At 41.5% G+C, this 14,204-nt stretch overlaps 1 protein-coding gene across 1 annotated transcript in view; it reads right to left on the bottom strand.

Moving 5' to 3' along the window:
- The window catches only part of kcnk5a (potassium channel, subfamily K, member 5a), an 86,092-nt gene that overhangs the window by 32,370 nt on the left and 39,518 nt on the right, over window positions 1-14,204 (bottom strand). The gene's annotated exons all lie outside the window — the stretch shown is intronic.

Below are 14,204 nucleotides of genomic sequence, written 5' to 3'. Positions count from 1 at the left end.
TTTTCTAAGGCTCCCATAGGCTCTCAGAAGGCGCCAGAACGTTGAATGATGACTTTGCAGTCTCTGGCTGAAAAACAGTAGCGCATTTGGTTAGTGGTCGATCTGAGAACAATGGGACTGGCGCGGGCGTGCACGAGACGACTCCATTTTCAACTTTGAGTCTTTGAACGAAAACAGGGTTTCCCGGTCGGAATATTATCGCAATTGTACGAGAAAAAATGCATTAAAATTGATTTTAAACAGCGTTTGACATGCTTCGAAGTACGGTAAAGGAATATTTTGAAATTGTTTGTCACGATATGCGTCCGCGCGTCACCCTTCGTCACCCTTTGGATAGTGTCGAACGCACGAACAAAACGCCGCTATTTGGATATAACTATGGATTATTTGGAACCAAACCAACATTTGTTATTGAAGTAGAAATCTTGGGAGTGCATTCTGACGAAGAACAGCAAAGGTAATCCAATTTTTCTTATAGTAAATCTGAGTTTGGTGAGTACCAAACTTGGTGGGTGTCAAATTAGCTAGCCCGTGATGGCGAGCTATCTACTCAGAATATTGCAAAATGTGCTTTCACCGAAAAGCTATTTTAAAATCGGACACCGCGATTGCATAAAGGAGTTCTGTATCTATAATTCTTAAATTAATTGTTATGTTTTTTGTGAACGTTTATCGTGAGTAATTTAGTAAATTCACCGGAAGTGTTCGGTGGGAATGCTAGTTCTGAACGTCACATGCTAATGTAAAAAGCTGGTTTTTGATATAAATATGTACTTGATTGAACAAAACATGCATGTATTGTATAACATAATGTCCTAGGAGTGTCATCTGATGAAGATGACACTCCTAGGACATTATGTTATACAATGCATGCATGTTTTGTTCAATCAAGTTCATATTTATATAAAAAACCAGCTTTTTACATTAGCATGTGACGTTCAGAACTAGCATACCCCCCGCAAACATCCGGTGAATTTACTAAATTACTCACGATAAACGTTCATAAAAAACATAACAATTATTTTAAGAATTATAGATACAGAACTCCTCTATGCACTCGATATGTCCGATTTTAAAATAGCTTTTCAGTGAAAGCACATTTTGCAATATTCTCAGTAGATAGCCCAGCCATCACGGCTAGCCATTTAGACACCGACCAAGTTTAGCCCTGATCAAACGCCGATTTACTATTACAAAAGTTTCATTACCTTTGTTGTCTTCATCAGAATGCATTCCCAGGACTGCTACTTCAATAACAAATGTTGGTTTGGTCCAAAATAATATATCGTTATATCCGAATAGCGGCGTTTTGTTCGTGCGTTCCAGACACTATCCGAAATGGTAAATCAGGGTCGCGAGCATGGCGCAATTCGTGACAAAAGATTTCTAAATATTCCATTACCGTACTTCGAAGCATGTCAACCGCTGTTTAAAATCCATTTTTATGCAATTTTTCTCGTAAAAAAGCGATAATATTCCGATCGGGAATCTCCGTTTAGCTAAACAGAGGAAAGTAAACAAAGCTTTCGGTCGACGCGGGCACGAGCCTGAGTCTCACAGTAGTGTAACCAGCCACTACCCAAACGCGCTACTTTGTTTCAACCAGAGCCTGCAAAGCCACGATTCAGCATTTTGCCGCCTTCTGAGAGTCCATGTGAGCCGTAGAAAGTGTCACGTAAGAGCAGAGATCCCCTGTAATTGATAGAGATAATCAACAAGGCCAAGAAATGGTCAGACAGGGTACTTCCTGTACAGAATCTTCTCAGGTTTTGGCCTGCCAAATGAGTTCTGTTATACTCACAGACACCATTCAAACAGTTTTAGAAACTTTGGAGTGTTTTCTATCCAAAGCTAATAATTATATGCATATTCTAGTTTCTGGGCAGGAGTACTAATCAGATTAAATCGGGTACGTTTTTTATCCGTCTGTGAAAATACTGCCCCCTAGCCATAACAGGTTAACTGACTCCAACCAAAGTGTATGTAAACTTCCGACTTCAACTGTATATTGCTCTTAAACCTCTCTTAACCGAGGTTAGTCTTCTGTAGACTCTGCTGGGGACCAATCAATGTAAATTTGGTTTAATCTGGTTGAATGGTCACAAATCTCAGGTAGCACAGAGTAAGAGTTATCATGCTTTGCTCTAAAAAAATATAGAAATTTAGGGTTTTGCGTGCATCTCAGTTGGGGAGATGCTTCGGCAAGGGAGGTTGTGAGGGAAGGGGTTTCTTCCTCTTTATTTGTATATAGTTTTTAAATTGCTTTTTGTTCTTCGTCGCTTGTCTGTTTTTTTTAATTTGCGCTATTAGGTTAAACTAAGATCTTTAGTTTACATTGTACCTTGTCCTTTACACGTCCTCGCTCTCTTAAGACATGACTCAGCCTAGTGTAGCCCATCCAGCTGGAGGGAATGGCTTTAATTTTCTTACTTGGATCTGCAGGGGCATAAATAACCCAGTTAAACGTAGTAAGGTGCTTTTCAATTGAAAGCTCACATCATCTTTCTCCAAGAAACTCATATGAATGTGTCACAACACTCAAGTCTTAGGTGCAGATGGGTGGGTCAGGTGTTCCATTCCTCATTTCAGAGAAAGTCAAGATGGGTGGCTATTTTACTTCACAGATCGGTACCTTTTCAAATCAAATCAAAGTTTATTTGTCACGTGCGCTGAATACAACAGGTATACCTTACAGTGAAATGCTTACTTACAGGCTCTAACCAATAGTGCGAAAAAAAGGTGTGTGTGTGCATTAGGATGCATTGGGAATAGCGTCTTGACTGTAGATAGAGTTATAGTAACCCATCAACTGCTCTCTTTCTAGCTGCTGTAAATCATGTCAGAAGCTAGCAGATTCATTATTTACCAACAGCAGCTGCAAATTTCAATAAAACTACATGTTTTGAAATTAACTTCCATTACTTTGTCTAACAACAGTCAAGAATCTAGCAAAGAAGTTGTGCGTCAGGATGCAGTATTTAGTTATTATTAAAGCACAAACTTACTGTATGTTAGCATGTTTCTCACACTTGCTTTACCAACAAAGGCAGCAGTGTTGCTGCATTAAATTAATGTCTTCATATCTCTTCAAATTCCCATGATTCCTCAATATATGTTTGAGACCGAACAGCTAGCGCTAAAGGTTAAGAATACTTTCCCGGTCTGAACAAGCTGGAATGATGAAGAGAATATTTCTAATGCTTACTTGCTTCATCTTCCTTTTCCAGGATCATGCTCTGTGCTCTAAATAACTTAACTGGCTATTTTTACTGTCTCTAAAGAGAATGGTGGGCTGTACCCCTCTGCTTGAATAGAGCGGATTAGGAAGAATATCTACCAATAAAAAGTTAGAGCTGTTTGTTGGAGTTTAGAGTGACAAAAACTGTCTAGCTGATGTCTACTAACAGCTCTCTGTGTCATCATTGAGCAGCCCAAACGGAGCCGTTGCTATGGACACAGAGGGCAAAAATGATGAGGGTGAAGAGAGTGACAGCAATTACTGAATACAACAACTCACCACATCTAGTGACCACAACCACAACACACAACTTCTGACCAAGACCACACAACTACTGACCACATCTAGTGACCACAACCACACAACTGCTGACAGCAACCACACAACTTCTGACAGCAACCACACAACTTCTGACAGTAACCACACAACTTCTGACAGTAACCACACAACTTCTGACAGTAACCACACAACTTTTGACCTCTCAACTGCTGACCACAACCACACAACTGCTTACCACATCAGCTGACAACCACAACACAACCACACCATTTCTGACCACAACCACACAACTACTGACAACCACCATCAAACTACTGAACACAGCCACACAAGTACTGACCATAAACACACAACGTCGGACCACTCAAATGCTGACCACAATTACTGACCACAATCACACAACTTCTGAAAACTGCTGACCACAACCATGCAACTTCTGACCACAACCACACAACTACTGACCACAACCACACAACTACTGACCACCACCAAACTACTGAACACAGCCACACAAGTACTAGCAATAAACACAAACCTTCTGACCACACAACTACTGACCACAACCACACAATACTGAACACATCTACTGACAACTACCACACAACTACTGAACACATCTACTGACCACTACCACAACCACAGAATTGCTTACCAAAATTTGTGACCACAACACAACTACTGACCACAACTAGTGATGCACCGATATTACATTTTTGGCCGATACCGTTATCCAATATTTTCCTTGCCAAAAAAAACGATACCGATTTCATTTTTTTTTTCAGCCTTAAGCAGTCTAGTACAGTTAAATAGTTAACACACACACACGGACGCAGCGGTCTAAGACACTGCATTTCAGTGCAAGGTGTCACTACAGTCCCTGTTTCGAATCCAGGCTGTATCCCATCCGGCCGTGATTAGGAGTCCCATAGGGCAGCGCACAATTGGCCCAGCGTCTTCCGGTGTAGGCCGTCATCGTAAATAAGAATTTGTTCTTAACGGACTTGCCTAGTTAAATAAAGATTACCGATACACACACCAAAAAGTTATTTTGTTGGCATTTACATATGTCCCCATTACCTACCTTAAGGGATGCAAACGGCATTTGCTGTATGATTGATGAGGATCTCCATATTGCAAATGTACGGCCCCTTACTAGACGTCCGCAAATGTTTTTACAATTCGCCAACGGCCTCAGGCCGTGCCCCAGGGCCAGATCTTCCGGGAAGTCATCAAATAAAGTCTCTCGGACATTTGGTTTCCGTTTTATAAAATAATCAAATTCTTTCTGTGCTTGGCCCTCCTATGTTGAACATAATAAACGGCTCTCTATCCACCGGATGTGTACCAAACTCACTAAAAGTGGCAGTAATAAAGCCTCTCTTGAAAAAGCCAAATCTTGACCCAGAAATTATAAAAAACTATCGGCCTATATCGAATCTTCCATTCCTCTCAAAAATTTTAGAAAAAGCTGTTGCGCAGCAACTCACTGCCTTCCTGAAGACAAACAATGTATACGAAACGCTTCAGTCTGGTTTTAGACCCCATCATAGCACTGAGACTGCACTTGTGAAGGTGGTAAATGACCTTTTAATGACGTCAGACCGAGGCTCTGCGTCTGTCCTCGTGCTCCTAGATCTTAGTGCTGCTTTTGATACCATCGATCACCACATTCTTTTGGAGAGATTGGAAACCCAAATTGGTCTACATGGACAAGTTCTGGCCTGGTTTAGGTCTTATCTGTCGTCAAGATATCAGTTTGTCTCTGTGAATGGTTTGTCCTCTGACAAATCAACTGTAAATTTCGGTGTTCCTCAAGGTTCCGTTTTAGGACCACTATTGTTTTCACTATATATTTTACCTCTTGGGGATGTCATTCGAAAACATAATGTTAAATTTCACTGCTATGCGGATGACACACAGCTGTACATTTCAATGAAACATGGTGAAGCCCCAGAATTGCCCTCGCTAGAAGCCTGTGTCTCAGACATAAGGAAGTGGATGGCTGCAAACTTTCTACTTTTAAACTCGGACAAAGCAGAGATGCTTGTTCTAGGTCCCAAGAAACAAAGAGATCTTCTGTTGAATCTGACAATTAATCTGGATGGTTGTACAGTCGTCTCAAATAAAACTGTGAAGGACCTCGGCGTTACTCTGGACCCTGATCTCTCTTTTGAAGAACATATTGAACATACTGTTTCAAGGACAGCTTTTTTCCATCTACGTAACATTGCAAAAATCTGAAACTTTCTGTCCAAAAATGACGCAGAAAAATTAATCCATGCCTTTGTTACTTCTAGGTTGGACTACTGCAATGCTCTACTTTCCGGCTACCCGGATAAAGTACTAAATAAACTTCAGTTAGTGCTAAATACGGCTGCTAGAATCCTGACTAGAACCCCAAAAAATGTATCATATTACTGCAGTGCTAGCCTCCCTACACTGGCTTCCTGTTAAGGCAAGGGCTGATTTCAAGGTTTTACTGCTAATTTACAAAGCATTGCATGGGCTTGCTCCTACCTATCTTTCCGATTTGGTCCTGCCGTACATACCTACACGTACGCTATGGTCACAAGACGCGGACCTCCTAATTGTTCCTAGAATTTCTAAGCAAACAGCTGGAGGCAGGGCTTTCTCCTATAGAGCTCCATTTTTATGGAATAGTCTGCCTACCCATGTGAGAGACACATCTCTTCAGTAGGTCCTATGATTAAGTGTAGTCTGGCCCAGGGGTGTGAAGGTGAACGGAAAGGCTGGAGCAACGAACCGCCCTTGCTGTCTCTGCCTGGCCGGTTTCCCCTCTTTCCACTGCGATTCTCTGCCTCTACCTCTACTACGGGGGCTGAGTCACTGGCTTACTGGTGTTCTTCCATGCCGTCCCTGGGAGGGGTGCGTCACTTGAGTGGGTTGAGTCACTGACGTGGTCTTCCTGTCTGGGTTGGCGCCCCCCCTTGGGCTGTGCCGTGGCGGAGATCTTTGTGGGCTATACTCGGCCTTGTCCCGGGATGGTATGTTGGTGGTTGGAGATATCCCTCCAGTGGTGTGGAGGCTGTGCTTTGGCAAAGTGGGTGGGGTTATATCCTACCTGTTTGGCCCTGTCCGGGGGTTTCATCGGATGGGGCCACAGTGTCTCCTGACCCCTCCTGTCTCAGCCTCCAGTATTTATGCTGCAGTAGTTTATGTGTCGGGGGGCTAAGGTCAGTCTGTCACATCTAGAGTATTTCTCTTGTCTTTTCCGGTGTCCTGTGTGAATGTAAATATGCTCTCTCTAATTCTCTCTTTCTCTCTCTCGGAGGACCTGAGCCCTAGGACCATGCCTCAGGACTACTTGGATTGATGACTCCTTGCTGTCCCCAGTTCACCTGGCCGTGCTGCTGCTCCAGTTCCAACTGTTCTGCCTGCAGCTATGGAACACTGACCTGTTCACCGGACGTGCTACCTGTCCCAGACCTGCTGTCCCAGACCTGCAGGGAACCCTGACCTATTCACCGGACGTGCTACCTGTCCCAGACCTGCTGTTTTCAACTCTCTAGAGACAGCAGGAGCGGTAGAGATACTCTCAAAGATCGGCTATGAAAAACCCAACTAACACTTACTCTTGTGTTACTGACTTGTTGCACCCTCGACAACTACTATGATTATTATTATTTGACCATGCTGGTAATTTATGAACATTTGAACATCTAGGTCATGTGCTGTTATAATCTCCACCCGGCACAGCCAGAAGAGGACTGGCCACCCCTCATAGCCTGGTTCCTCTCTAGGTTTATTCCTAGGTTTTGCCTTTCTAGGGAGTTTTTCCTAGCCACTGTGCTTCTACACCTGCATTGCTTGCTGTTTGGGGTTTTAGGCTGGGTTTCTGTACAGCACTTTGAGATATCAGCTGATGTAAGAAGGGCTATATAAATACATTTGATTTGGTAATTTTTCCGCTGTCGGTAAATTCCACCAGATGGCAAATGGCTTCTTATTGCAAATGTACAAAACATCACCAATCATGACATGTCCATTTCTCCTAAACGGAAAAGACTTCGAAGACAAAACTTGGTGAGCATAGGTTTGGCCTAATGGGCTGTTAGCCAAGAAACAAGATGGCGTCGAGGCCTCAACGCTTTTTGAGTTAAGGCCATTTTTCTGGGATTAAAGGTCAAAAACGAAAATAGAGCGCTAATTTGACCGCTTCACGTCAAAGTACATGAACCTACGGTGTCATGAAAAAAAAGAACCAGCCATTTATCTATCATAATTTACGAGAAATCGGACAATGTACAATTGGTGATGGTGAAAAAAATGTGGGGTTTTTTTCCAAAAAGTTACAGATCCAGTTGAGGCGTGTTCAGACAAATCTTTGGGATAGGGGGCAGTATTTTCACGGCCGGATGAAAAAGGTACCCAAATTAAACTGCCTGCTACTTGGGCCCAGGAGGGAGGATATGCATATTATTAGTAGATTTGGATAGAAAACACTCTGAAGTTTCTACAACTGTTTGAATGATGTCTGTGAGTATAACAGAACTCATATGGCAGGCAAGAACCTGAGAAAAATCCAACCAGGAAGTGGGAAATCTGAGGTTGTAGTTTTTTCAAGTGATTGCCTTTACAGTATACAGTGACTTAGGGTTCATTTTGCACTTCCTAAAGCTTCCACTAGATGTCAACAGTCTTTAGAACCTTGTTTGAGGATTCTATGGTGAATTTGAAGGGAATAACAGCCCAAGGAAGTAGGTGTCCCATTATAAGGCATGGGCTCAGTCACACGCAGAGACTTGGGAGCGAGCTGAGTTAATATTCACTCCTAAAGAGAACGGATAGGTCCGGTTGGAATTTTATTGAAGATTTATGTTAAAAACAACCTAAAGATTGATTCTATACATCGTTTGACATGTTTCTACAAACTGTAGTATAACTTTTTTGACTTTTCGTCTGGACTAAGCAAGCACGCGCATTGTGGATTTGGATAGTGAACCTAACGCGTGAACAAAATGGATGTATTTTGACATAAATATAAACTTTATCGAACATTTATTGTGGAGCTGGGGTTCCTGGGAGTGCCTTCTGATGAAGATAATCAAAGGTAAGTGAATATTAATAATGTCATTTCTTAGTTTTATTGACTCCAAAATGGCGGGTTTCTGTTTGCTTGTTGTTGGTGTCTTCTGGGCTGTACTCAGATTATTGCAAATTGTGCTTTCGCCGTGAACCTTTTTTGAAATCTGACAAAGCGGTTACATTTAGGAGAAGTGTATCTATAATTCTGTGCATAACACTTGCATATTGATCAAAGTTTATGATGAGTATTTCTGTAATATGTGTGCTCATTGTGCTCATTCACCGGAGGTTTGGAGGGAAACATTTCTGAACATTACGCGCCAATGTAGAATGGGGGTTTTGGATATAAATATGAACTTAATCGAGCAAAACATACATGTATTGTGTAACATGAAGTCCTATGAGTGCCATCTGATGAAGATCATCAAAGGTTAGTGAATATTTTAGCTGTATTACTGTTTTTTGTGATGCATCTAGTTGCTTGGAAAATGGCTGTGTGGCTTTTCTTGTTTATGTGGTGTCCTAACATAATCTAATGTTTTGCTTTCGCCGTAAAGCCTTTTTGAAATCAGACAATGTGGTTAGATTAAGGAGAATCTTATCTTTAAAATGGTGTATAATACTTGTATGTGTGAGAAATTCTAATTATGAGATTTTTGCTGTTTTGAATTTGGCGCTCTGATTTTTCACTGGCTGTTGTCAAATCAATCCCGCTAACGGGATTCGAGTGTAAAGGGGTCACTAACAGGTTAATAACCTCATGGGGCTTGGGGGCAGTATTGAGAATTTTGAAAAAAATATGTGCCCATTTTTAACTGCCTCCTACACCAACTCAGAAGCTTAGATATGCATATTATTAACAGATTTGGATAGAAAACACAGAATTTTCTAAAACGGTTTGAATGGTGTCTGTAAGTATAACAGAACTCATATGGCAGTCAAAACATTGAGACAAATTCTAACAGGAAGTGGATATCTGATGTGTTGAATTACTTTTAAGCCTATGCCATTGAAACACACAGGGACTTATTAATCATTGAGCACTTCCTACGCCATCCAGAAGATGTCAACAATCTTTACAAAGTGGTTTGAGTCTTCTACTGTGAAAACTGACCGAACGAGAGGCTTGGAAAGTTGGTCATAAGCGGATGGCCTATACTACTCTGGCGCGCGAGTGCATGTTTGGGTACTCTCGTTCCAATACGTTTTAAAAGAGAATGCAATCGTCCGCCTTGAATATTATTGAAGTTCTGATTGAAAAAGGCCCTAATGATTTATGCTATACAACGTTTGACATGTTTGAACGAACGTAAATATTTTGTTTTCCCTCTTTGGTGAAGACAAGTCCGGCGGGCGACGTTCATGTTTTTGAGTAGCCTACAGGACGCGCTAACAACACGGAGCTTTTTGGACATAAATGATGAGCTTTTTCGAACATAACTACATTTGTTATGGACCTGGGATTCCTGGAAGTTCCTTCTGATGAAGATAATCAAAGGTAAGGGAATATTTACATAGTATTTCTGATTTTAGATCTCTCCAACATGGCGCCTAGTCTGTATCGCCAAGCCTATTTTTCTGAGCACAGCACCTCGTTTATTGCAAAGTGTGATTTCCCAGTAAAGTTATTTTTAAATCTGGCAATGCGGTTGCGTTCACGAGATGTTAATCTATAATTCTTTGAATGACAATATCATATTTTACCGAATAGTAATTATTTAATTTGTTGTGCTGATTGACTGGCGGTATTGGAGGGAAAATATTTTCTCAACATCAACGCCATTGTAAAATGCTGTTTTTGGATATAAATATGAACTTGATAGAACAAAAAATGCATGTATTGTCTAACATAATGTCCTAGGAGTGTCATCTGATGGAGATTGTCAAAGGTTAGTGCATAATTTTAGCTGGTTTTCTGCTTTTGGTGACGCCTGTCTTTGCATTGACAAAACATTACACACAGCTATTTTCAATGTACTGTCCTAACATAATCTAACTTTATGCTTTCGCCGTAAAGCCTTTTTGAAATTGGACAACGTGGTTAGATTAAGGAGATGTTTATCTTTCAAAGGGTGTAAGATAGTTGTATGTTTGAGAAATTTGAATTATGACATTTAATTGTTTTCAAATTTGGCGCCCTTGATATTTCACCTGCTGTTGATAGGGTGTACCAGGGGTGGGACGCTTGCCCGTAGAAGTTAAAGTTGTCTCGCGCACCTACAGTGCTGGTCATAAAAAAATCTAGCTAGCTCATGGATGCAAACAATGTTCTTCCCCAAAAACATAACAAAACAACAATCTGTTTCAGTAGCTATAGTTAGCTAGCTAACTAACTAACTATACAGCTAGGTGTCATCATTTAAAATAACCCTAATTTATAAGACAGTTCTTATTTGATTAATGGTGGTCGGACCCATCTATGTGGTCGGACCCAGCCACAATAGTGGACTTTGCTGTTAGCCTTCAAAATAAAAGTATGGCATCCTACTATTTGCATTCATCTGCATCACTGTCAATGACATACTTTTATTTTGAAGGCAAACCGCAAATTCCACTATTGTGCTTAATACTTATTGTGGCTAGCTTCCCAACACAAAACCCGGTCCGGTCGAGCCTCACTAGCCAGGTGAAGCTAGCTGGCTGCTTATAACGTTAGCTTTGGGCAACAGGGTTAAGTAGCTGGCTAGCTATTTATTTTCCTGAACTGAAGTTCAATTTCAATAGGTGAACAACAAGTGGCAACCTAGCTAATACTTACTCACAAGGATTCCTAAATCATTGCTAAGAATAATGAAAACGATTGCAGTTTCTATTGGTCATTGTTTTCAGGCTGGTTGTATTGGTGCTAGCTATGGTACCAAGCTAAAGCTAGCTACCCCAGAAGTTGCAGTCGAACAAATTATGCTTTATTACCAATGCGGTATTGTAAACACATCGTTCGTGGCCAAAGCACAGCTTTGACAATGCTGTCTTTTTTTTTGACACCCAAACGGCGTTCCATAGTATGCATGTCGTGAAGCTAATAGCAGTGACGCTATTACTGTGTAACTCCGGTAGGGCAACATCTGAAAAATAGTGCACTTGGTAGTGTGTACCGGTGCTCGACCCGTCAGCAAAAGCCAAAATCACCCACGACAGAGAACGGTTGATTGTCAAGGGCAATGAATTCCATTATCTTGGTTCTAATAGATTTCGCCTTTGAGTTGTCTCGCTGAAATTTTCTTCCTCTTTCAAATGACTGCTCGACTTGTTGACTGCTCGACTTGTTGACTGCTCAATCCACACAGCAGATATTGTGTGGGCTAGGTTAGGAATGCTGTGTTGCACATATAGCGCAACATTTTACGTGGCGTTATTACGTCATGTACCTACGTTACATAGGTATGCACGGTAGCTTTGACATTGGTTTTTAACATCGGGCCGATACCGATGTAGGCATTTTTAGCTTATGTCGGCCAATTCCGAAGGGCTGGGCGATAAATAAATATCAATAATTATCGATGTAATTACTTCCATCAATAACGATATAAAAACATTTAGATTCATTTTCGATAATGTCGATATAGAATAATTAGGTACAGCAGTCCATTTCACCTCTGTGACGCAGCAGGAACGTGCGGAGAAGTGACAATATGCACGTGGAGAGGTATACGCCCACTAAAAACCACTTAGCACCTGGAGTGATGGAGTAGCCACTATTAACCCCTAAAAATGAGTGATATAGGCGAAAACAGTGGCAGTGATGGAGAAGGAGCAGCTTCCAACGAAGAAATATTGATTAAAAGGGTTAAACTGTTTCAGTAATTTGGAAGTGGTTTGGCTTTTTGAAGTCCGACAACGAGCAGAGCAATGTTCGGTACAAATTGTGCCGTAGACAGGTGGCTACGAAGTCTGGTAATACGACAAACCTTTTTCAACATCTGAAGCAAAATCACTCTTTGGAACATGCAGGAAGTTTGAGTTTGCACCACGGTAATGATAAATGTCCCCCAAGCACCAGCCGACCTAGGGATGTTTGCCCGAAGCAGTCAACACTGACAGCATTTATGCCCTACAAGCAAACATTGAAAAGACAAAGGCAAATATGCATTGCATTGCTAAGGACATGCTATCAATTAGCACATTCGAAAAGGAAGGTTTCAAGAGGCTTATCAATTTAATTGACCCCAGGTACGTGCTCCCTGGCCGGAAAACATGTAACAATTTTCCTTCGAGTATAATTTTATGTGTAGCTCACATAATAATAAAAAATTTAACCTTTATTTAACTAGGCAGGTCAGTTAAGAACAACTTCGTATTTACAATGACGGCCTACAGTGGGAACAGTGGGTTAACTGCCTTGTTCAGGGGCAGAACGACAGATTTTTACCTTGTCAGCTCGGGGATTCGATCTAGCAACCTTTCGCTTACTGGCCCAACGCTATAACCACAGTTTGTTCAGGCATTCTTGAGTTTGAAGCAGATATGCACCTTTTAAACATTATTTGAATAATATCGTGATAATTATCGTTATCGAATTAAAAAATATATAGATATCGTGATAATTTATTTGCCATATCGCCCAGTCCTATGATTCCGATATGTTCACCAATATATCGTGCATCCCAAACCACAACCAAACAACTTCTGACCACTCAACTGCAGACCACAACTACTGACCACAACCACATAAGTTCTGACCAACCACACAACTTCTGACCACTCAACTTCTGTCCACCACCACAAAATGACTGACCACAACCACAACCACACAACTTCTGACCAGAACCACACAACTACTGAACAAAACTACTGACCACAACCACACAACTTCTGACCACAACCACATAACTACTGAACAAAACTACTGACCACAACCGCCGACCAGATGTAGTGACCACAACAGAACTTCTGACTTCAATACTAATGACCACACAACTACAGGCCACAACCACACAACTGCTTATCACATCTACTGACCATAACCACTGTTCACAAACAGACAACTTCTGACCACAACCACACAATTGCTTATTACAACTAGTGACAAAAATGACACAACTACTGACCACAACCACACAACAACTGACCACAACCACACAGCTTCTGATCACACAACTACGGACCACATTTGGTGACCACAACCATACAACTACTGACCACAACCACTCGACTACTGAATACATCTACTGACCACTGCCACACAACTTCTGACCACATTTGGGGACCATAACCACTGGCCACAATCACACAACTTCTGACTACAACCTCACAACTGCTTATCACATCTACTGACCACAACCACACCACTACTGACCACATTTGGGGACCACAACCACACAATTACTGACCACACAACAACAGACCACAACCACACCACTACTGACTACACAACAGTTGACCACAATACAACTACTGACTGCAACCACACAACAACTTACCACAACCAAACAATGTCTGACCACTCATATACTGACAACTTTTGACTACAACCACACAACTACTGACCACACCCACACAACTTGACCACAATCACACAACTTCTGACCACATTTGGGGACCATAACCGCATAACTACTGGCCACAACTACACAACTGCTTATCACATCTACTGACCATAACCACAGACCACAAACACACAACTTCTGACCACAACCACACA

The sequence above is a fragment of the Salmo salar genome, chromosome 11 (genome assembly GCF_965601325.2).
Source record: "Salmo salar chromosome 11, fSalSal1, whole genome shotgun sequence".
NCBI lineage: Eukaryota > Metazoa > Chordata > Actinopteri > Salmoniformes > Salmonidae > Salmo > Salmo salar.
Note: the sequence above shows the minus strand (reverse complement) of the source record. Positions and strands in the feature narration are given on the sequence as shown.